The sequence below is a fragment of the Poecilia reticulata genome, linkage group LG5 (assembly GCF_000633615.1).
Source record: "Poecilia reticulata strain Guanapo linkage group LG5, Guppy_female_1.0+MT, whole genome shotgun sequence".
NCBI classification, from domain to species: Eukaryota; Metazoa; Chordata; class Actinopteri; order Cyprinodontiformes; family Poeciliidae; genus Poecilia; species Poecilia reticulata.
In genome coordinates, this window is record NC_024335.1 from 31,500,844 (window position 1) to 31,509,575 (window position 8,732).

The following is an 8,732-nucleotide window of genomic DNA, read 5'->3' on the forward strand; positions in this document are numbered from 1 at the left end:
GGGTTGTTGCATGACACTTTACAAACGGATCGTTCGACATAAAAAACAAGAAAGAAAACCTTCCAAAGGTGGATTTCTTTCCGTCTACAGTGAGTGAGCTCATTCCGGAGAGGAATACTGTAGGATGGATAGGAACTATTATGCAACACCAGCTCTACATTTGCAGGCTAGGACATGCCGCCCCGTCACCTACCAGTGCTCCAAATACAACAACTACACCAAGTCTTTCAGACGTGCGCTCCGCGTCATAAATCTGCATCTCCTGCTGCACGTCTCGTCTACCTTTCAGCGCCCTCCAACCTCTCTCTCTCTTTCTCTCTAAAAGTGCTTGTCATGTTTTTGTCTGCGACTCTCGGCTGCCCTGCTTTCCGCCCCTCAACGCCTCTCAACCCGCCGATCTTCTCCCTTCCTGGTTTCACCTCTGCAGCGGCAGAAAGAGATGACGTCATCCCTCGGTCAGGCTCACGCGTTCGGGCTTTGACAGCGAGCGTTTTGGAGCGGCGCTATAAGGAAGCGGACTTTGAAAACAGGGTCACATTTATGAAACAAGTGCAGTCACGGGATCTTGTTTAGGAGATTGTTTGACGTGAAAATTGATCAATTTGCAGCCTCGAGAGAAAGGGAGACAGCGCACAAAAAAACTTCAACTGGGTCTAAACACACTTAATAAGATGGCAAACACTTTTTTTGTTGTTTTTAACCTAACAAGAATAAAATCTGCTGCATGACAAGCTTCAGGTAAACACAAATCTGCTGCAGATAACGAGTGGATGATCAAAATGTTTTGAAACTCTCATGGATTGCCCCACCGGGGGCTGAGATCAGAGGTGGGTGATTTGCTCAGTTCAGTACTGACTACAGGCTCACCTCAGGCAGAATGAGCCCCAGTCAAACTCCACTCAGGGTCTGCGTCACTTCTCAACATCTCCTGAGAACAGAAGAAGAGATTAAAGTTATGAACTGTGGCGCTATGCGAAGGCCTGGGTGCCTCAGCACGTCAGCAGGGCTGCAGCTCCTCATATATTTATCCATTCAGAGATTCATGGGAAAGCACTCATTTCTAAAATTGCACAGGAAGTTGCAGCAGATAGCATCCTGTTTGCGTTCTCCCCTCAGTGTGTTCCACAGCGTCATCACTTCCCTTTCCTGGAAATGCTGCCACCCATCCACCCCATTTACATATTCTCTTTATCAGTCTGCTTCCCTGCCATTCCTGACCAATACTCCTGCCTAATGTAAAGTGCATTGAAAACGTATCTAAACCCCTACAGTTCTCACACATGCTGTCCTGTAAAGAAACCATAAACTTTAGTGCATTTAAATAATTGCAATATTTTGTCTGTGGGATTAAATTGCATACAGATACATTCTTACTTAACAGTTAGGTGCTGAGAGCCAAAATGCATTTAGTTAAGGTGAATTTTATTAAGGTGCATCAAAGTGAGGCTACATAGATATTTTTATTTTTAAATTATTTACAAAAATTATTTTTGCCTCCATTTGTTAATTAGGTGCAAGTTTGTGCAAGTCTATCACAATGAAACAAACTGAAACGTGCGGCTGTAGCGTCACTAATGACTATTTGTAAATGTTCATACTTTCACAATGCTTTGTGATTCCTATTGGCTGATGATTGGCCTTCATCAGTTTAACAAAAAAAAAAAAACTACTTTTACAATTTATCTGGCAAAAATAGTTGATAGTTTTCTGCTTTGATGATTATCAAAACATCATCATTAAACTTTCTGGAGATTTTTGAATACATAAAGTTAGAACATTAAAGAGTACTTTAACAAATGAAATATTCTTTTGCTTCTGATACAATTAAATTTTATAAGAGCTTTGGAGTGTAACTAATCTCATAGTAAAAGTGTAAGCATACAGTTTTTTGAAAAATCCCAAAGTGGGCGGAGCCACGGAACATTCCCCGCCAAAAGTGGGGATGAGAGGAGAAGGTTGAACAGGGGTGTGGCCAAGACAAAGGACACCACTGTTGCAAACTTAGACCCTGCAGTACTTTTCAAACTCCTCTAGCTATTTTTCTTCTCCCAAAATAAGCGACCAGCGACAAATCTAGTATCTTTCTTCTCTGCTGTTGGAGAAGAACGTTCATCAACTGCTCTGCAGGTACGGTCCTGACTGAGCGAGAAGCGAATGCTGTCGTGAGCACCTTCTGTTTCCTACGCACGGTAGTCAGTCTCAACTCTGACATCGACGAAGCTGTAGAGTTTGTACCCGACAGGAAAATTCAACTGCAGTAGCCACCCTTGAACCTGAAGAGGGCAGCACTAAGACAGTTTTAGGTCAAATATCACCGAATTAAACAAGTTTGTATGAAAATGTACATAGAAAAAGTAAAGATAGCACCCGCAAGGACCAATTCACAAGGTTTATCTGTGGAATAAAGTTGATTTGGGGTTTAGTTACTCTTTAAAGTTGAAAGCCAAGTGCTGGCATAAAACGTGCATCCCAAACTGGTGTCACTCAATGATAGATGCGCCAGGAAATTGGCTAGTGACCAAAACTGGTCAATTATCAATATAAAAAAATACATTTTCTCTCCCCATCAGTCAATTCTCCACTTCACACAGTTAAATGAGGGAAGAAGACTCAACATATATTTGTATCTAGATGTAAACAGAAAAGAAGATGAGGTTAAAGTTGCTCTGTATTATCCATTTAACCTTTCAACCTGTTAAGGAACATTCTGGAGTTAAGCTATAGCTTTATAATTCTCTTCAATACACAGAGAGAGCTTTTTTTCTTTGCAATGTTAGTGCTTCAAAGTACAAAGGTTGCTAATATAGAATAGTACATTTATCAGATAAACTCAATTATTTAATCTCTGGGATTAAATGAAGTATTTTTGAATTGAGTGGAATTAACTCACTTTAAAAATGTCAACACTTATCTTTTGTCTGTTCTACCAAAGTACAACCCAGTTTAAACAGCGACCGCTCTTTCCCACAAATGGAATGGCAGCCCCTCTGCTCCAAATCTAAATAATTAATGACTGCTTACCGAAGGACGCCTAGGAAAATAGGTTCAATTCTGTTTTCAAATTATATTTATTGAAACAAAATCTGTATTAGCTTAGATCAGTAGGTTCAAGCTTTTTCTAAAGAAGAAAGATCATAAAATGGCACGCAAAATCCCAAATATGCATCTTCGCTTGGGGTTGTTGTTTTAAACCTTAGACGAAACCAGAATAGTTGGGTTTCATCATGAACTTGAATAATTTTGACCTGCAGGCAGAGCTCTAAAAATATACCTACAATAGAGTCACTTTAACAATGCAAGTTCAAAAATAAGACAATGACCTTTTAACTTTCCTACCAAAGTAGCAGCTATATATAAATTACAGTAGAAACCAAAAAGAGGAAAAAATCCTTGTGACGTAACCATTTGGTTTTAGCCTCGATATTCGCCTCGCAGCCATCGTAGCCAGATGGAGTGTGAATTACAAGCTGCTCCCACCCTCAGTCTTTGTGTGTGTGTGTCTAAGTGTGATCTCTCTCCCCCCCCCCCCGACCAACCACAGACCACTGATCACATCAGCCCTAAACACAAGACTGCAACCGAGCTAATGCTGCTGTTGAATAATTAAAAAAAAAAAAAAAAAAAACACAGAAAAGCATCACACTCCCCCTTTTTCCATTCCATTTTTCTATCATCTGTTCAAAGACTATTTGGTTTGTACTCACACATTATTACTTATTTTGATCAGTGATGTTATTTTAGTGTCCTGGCAGAGACACACAGTCAGCATGCATTAGTAAGCTCTAGAACTAAAGTGTAATTCAGACCAGGAGGTTTAAGCACTGTGTGATTATGCAGTGCAGGAGGGAGAGGAGGAGTCAAGCTGACTGGTTAGAATTAGAAATAAAAAGACAGGAGGGAGGAGGGAGAGACAGGTAGGGGGAGGGGCAGAGAAAGGAGACACTGCACTGAGCTCAACTCTATTCAAGAAAACCACCTTAATAAGGAAACTAAAGCTGCTATATTGAAATACCACAGAACGTGAAAAACATTTACTTTACTGATAGAATCTCATTATACTGTAGATTATTACGTCTTGTACAAAAATAGGCGTTTGGAATGTCAGATCCTCTCATTTAAAGAGTAAAAGATAAAAATGTTGTTTAAATTTGCGTCATGATTCATGCATACCGAGCCACAAAACAATCCTTTTTAGATTGGACTTCTCCAATAGGTGATCTGGGTCTTTGCTGCTTGATACCGCGCCAAAAACATCGGATCAGACGGTTTCATTTCTGGACCAAATAAGCCTCAGATTATTTTCCACATAAATACATAAATATTGCAACGTGTCTTTTCAGTAAAATGTAGCTACTTGTAGGTCATAACACTGCTTTGTTTTTTTTTCCCTTCAAGGTTTGAGGAAGCAGCAGTTTTCTGAGCGGGACGATTTCCAGTAATGCTACCTTGCGATGACTCAGCAAAACAGCAGACAACTGTGTACGCCAACAGAACCGGCAGCAAAATTCATCAACACCGGTAAAACCAGTCCGACCAATCTTCCTCTGATCAGCCATCATTTGTGATTGACACTGAGGAATCTGACAAAAGGTGTTGCTCTTTTTAGTCTATAAATTTAACAATAGAATTTTTTAGATGAATACAAATTCTAATAAGGATATATGGATAAATGTTTTGATGGAAAAATTGGAAACATTTTGTAATTTGCTGCTAAATTTAAAAACTAGTGCCTCCATCAAAAGTGCTTGTGACGCTTAATTTGTGTTATACACCATGGAAAAATAAGTCAGAATTGGTCAAAGCTGGAATAGGTCAGATTTCAAAGTAAAAGTGAACTCGGTACATTAAACTAACAGTTAAACAAAACTCTAAAGAACATAGTGAAGGTGACACCTGGGATTTATCTAGTCTATACTACACTACATGCAGTAAAAAAAATAAGGAAAACTTGAATTTAGCAGGTACCAACTGAGTTTTCATCACTTCAGTGGAATCTGTGACAGTAAAAATCGATTCTAAAAATTTTGCGTATGAGCTCTGCTACGTTACGCTGGAATGTGCATTTAGATTGTACGTTTTCTAGGCTTAGCCATCAGAGTTAGCTTGTTACAACAGAGAGATGGCTCTATCAACTGAGAAAATATATTAAATACTCCCATTTAAACCCTTTATTAACCATACAACTTAGTGTTTCCAATTCCATCCAGATAACCGTCTTTATTTACATGTATTTTGATACAACTTCATACGGGAGCTTTCTTTGATGAGAGGTTTCGTCTTTTTTCTAGGCTCGTGTTTGCTTTTTTGGTTCAACACTTCTTCCAAAAGATTTCGTGGCTTGGTTTTCCATTACTACACTGACTGGGTGGTCAAATTGTAAACCAAGTCTTACAACTTTTGTACTTGTTTTTTAATTGGTTTCAAATATCCAAGTGTAGAGACAGACCAATGCTGTTTGGTGCCTTGGCTGGTTTCAAAGGGGCTGCATGCTGAGAGCATTACTGACTCACCTGGAGCTCATTATTTTCTGAGCAGCAAGCAGATTGATAAACCACTAGACATCATTTGGGTGCTAAAATATTTGCAATTCAACAAATAGCAATCAGCCAAATGTATTAGCTAGCCAGTATTTTTGGCCCAGCTTGACAGCTAGCTGGTTAACATACAGTCACAAACTTGCTGTGTTAAAGGTCTACACGGCATTGGTATTTCTCTTAACCTGACAAGGATGAAAAAAAATTCAGATGCTGCACGTCAAGATATTGTTACAAAATGGTCCGATTTGATTTTTAGTCATTTGGCCAAGGGCCGGAGCAGCAAGAGTTTGAGTCAGTCAGGACGAGAATAGAAAGAAGGACATTCCTGAAGAGCCTTAAATAAAGCCTGCAATCTGAGCTTCCCCAGGACAAAGAGTGGCAGGCCCAACAATAAACACTGGCCCACCCAAAACAAAGATCACACAATCTGGGGAACACATATACGACTCAATCCCCTCAAGAATGAACATTCAGCTTATGTATTAAGATCTTTATTTTAAAAATTATACCCCAAAACAAAGATATATTTGCAGCCCATACTAAATTATAAGCCATCTGGCCTACTTTAATAGTTTAGTATCATGTATTTACCACAACCACCACCACACACAGGGAGAACCCAGACAAGGTAATAAAGCAACAACAAAAAAAAGGCGCTAACTGGAGTCTGAGAGATCAAGTGCAAAAAGCCAACAAAAGAAAAGAATGACTTCCTCTTTTCTTCAAAGAACTTCTCCACCTTCTGCGGAACATAAAACCATCCAGACTCTGAACAAAGGGCCTCCACAAACCCCCAGCCTCCACCTTGGCTAGCAGGCACATTTTTACTTTGATTCCAGGTTCTGCTGAAGCCAAACAGCGACGTTGAGTTTCCGTTGGTTGGCCCGACTTGTTGGAGTTATATTTGCAGGGCTATCATCTTTAACTTTACTACTCGTGACATCGTAAATAGGGACCAATATGCAGGACTGTTACGGACTAAAAAGCAGAACGGTGCTTCAAACTTTGAGAACGACTCAACGAGTTTTCTACACTTGAGTAGGAACAAAAGCGGATCCAGTTTTAACAAATAAGGAGAAAATAAATGGTTTTATGTTCATGAACTAACGAAGGAATAAAAATGGCTAATTTAAAATGGACTTGAATTTAAAATTTTACAAGAAGCAATTCTGAGTAATAGGCAAGAAAATAATAGCTTTCCTACTGAATCTTATGCGGCTATCTGAATCATTCACATAGAAGTGATCTAAATTAATCTCAGTTTTGTTGTTATACAGTCTGCTGTGGTCTTAAATCTTTAATTTATAAGTCGACAAACACAATGGACAACCATTCTGAATCTGCTGTAGCTTTAGTGGTCCACATCGTTGTTTGTTAGGTAGAAGGATGGATTAATGGTCAAGATCTACCCCTATTACTATAATTATTTTTGCCACATTCTGTGTTCCACATGCTTCTGGAATGTTATGGGTATTCACTGGGGATGTTCATTTAAACACACACACGTGCAAGATGAGCATGCATCAGCAGCACAACCGCGATAAGATGCAGTTTCGCAGATTCAACTGAAACGTGTCAGTTTCCGCGTCCTTCCACTTGTAGAAAAATGACTACACCGATTTAGAAATACGACGCACAAAATTATGTCTGCTCATGGGGTTTTCCTCTAGTGATGTGTATCTTTTGTTGGAAAGCAGACAATAACTGGTGCAAGAGGAGGAGGAGGAGGATGGGTGGGACATGCGCCACAAACGGGAAGAACAAGTCAAAGATGGCAGATGTGGTAAAAATGAATTTTTTCACAGCGTTACCGGACCCTGAATCTGACTTGTCTCAGAGGAGCAGCTTCAAAAACTATGAGGAACGTTTGTTTCAAAACAATTACAGATGTCATTTACCTTAAAGTGCTACTGAGGACGAGGGCTTATACATCTCCTTGATAATTTGGAGTCCAGATATTAAATTCTTAGCACAGTTGAATTTCCTCATTGTCAATTATAACAGTAATTCTGTTTCTACTTTACAATAGAAGTGAATGTTTAAGAAGTCATAAAGCAAAAAGTCACATAAAAAAACTTTCTGAAGGGTAATTTTATGTTTTGTTATGAATAATATAGAAAATGCTGTTTATTGCTCACTGCTGAGAAGCTGATTGATTGATGAGTACATCTGCTTGCTGCTGGGCAGTAATAAGCCTCACTGGGTTTTTTTTGTTTACAAGTAATGTCCAACAAAAGTGCACTGTTAGACAAGGAAGATAATCATTTTATCAAGGTAGCTCATTTAGCTAATATTATAGTTTATCCTGATAAATCACTAAATTGCATTGCATCAAGACAGAGGAGTGAATCATATGGCCTTGTCAGAGTATTTTTTTCTCCCCTCTGTGTGTCTGAAAGGAACTAGGTCCTTGTCAGTGGATGATATGCATCAAACCAGCTGGAAACTGGAGAAGACACAGTGTCTACTGCAAAACTCCAAACAATGTGGAATTTGTTAATATGAGGGCGAGAGCTCACAGATGTGGGTTTTATCTAAAAAAAAAAAAAAAATTGGGGGGGAAAGGGTAGGGTTAGTGTAGGTCAGTAACAGGAAAGTCACATATGGAAACCAATTTTTTATAATTTAATTAACCAGTTGAAATGTCTGTCCTTGTCTTCGGTCACTTTAAATTCACCTCCACCTCAGGAAAACATCAAATGAATCACCAGAGTTACAAATATATGGCAAGGAAACAAGCTAGCGTTAGCGCGCTGCTAGCCTGGCAAAGATCCTCGGTGGAAGTGAGATGACAGTTTACAGCAGATTTCTTTGTATTTCTTTGTAGCCATATGAACCTGACCAGATATTACTCTGGATGTTTCAGATGAAGATTATATCAGAAGAAAACCCTACCACTAATTAAACAAAAAAGACAAGAGTGAACATCTAAATGTTGTTGTTGACAAGTTTATGTATGTTTAATACATGCAATATTATACACATCGGAGACAAAAAAAAAGCTCTCTCTTTAAAATATATAATTAAGAGAAAGTACATTTAAACTTGGGAAACAAACATTTGCTCTTTAAAATTAATAAAAGAGCAAATGAGAGTGGAATGATGAGCTCGTCCTGCCTCAAGTGGAGGAGTTTAAGTATCTGGGGATCTTGTTCACGAATGAGGGAAGAAGGGAGCGGGAGATCGACAGGCGGA

The 8,732-nt window shown here is 39.0% G+C and overlaps 1 protein-coding gene across 2 annotated transcripts in view; it reads right to left on the minus strand.

Annotated features, from left to right (window-relative positions):
* LOC103465576 (nuclear receptor coactivator 3-like) overlaps positions 1-8,732 on the minus strand; it is a 48,871-nt gene that overhangs the window by 17,977 nt on the left and 22,162 nt on the right. The window contains exon 2 of one of the 2 annotated variants that reach the window (XM_008410562.2): positions 868-928. The exons of the other annotated variant lie outside the window; for it this stretch is intronic. The gene's annotated coding sequence lies outside the window, so the exon portion shown is untranslated. The remainder of the gene's footprint in view (positions 1-867; positions 929-8,732) is intronic. 2 annotated transcript variants of the gene reach the window in all.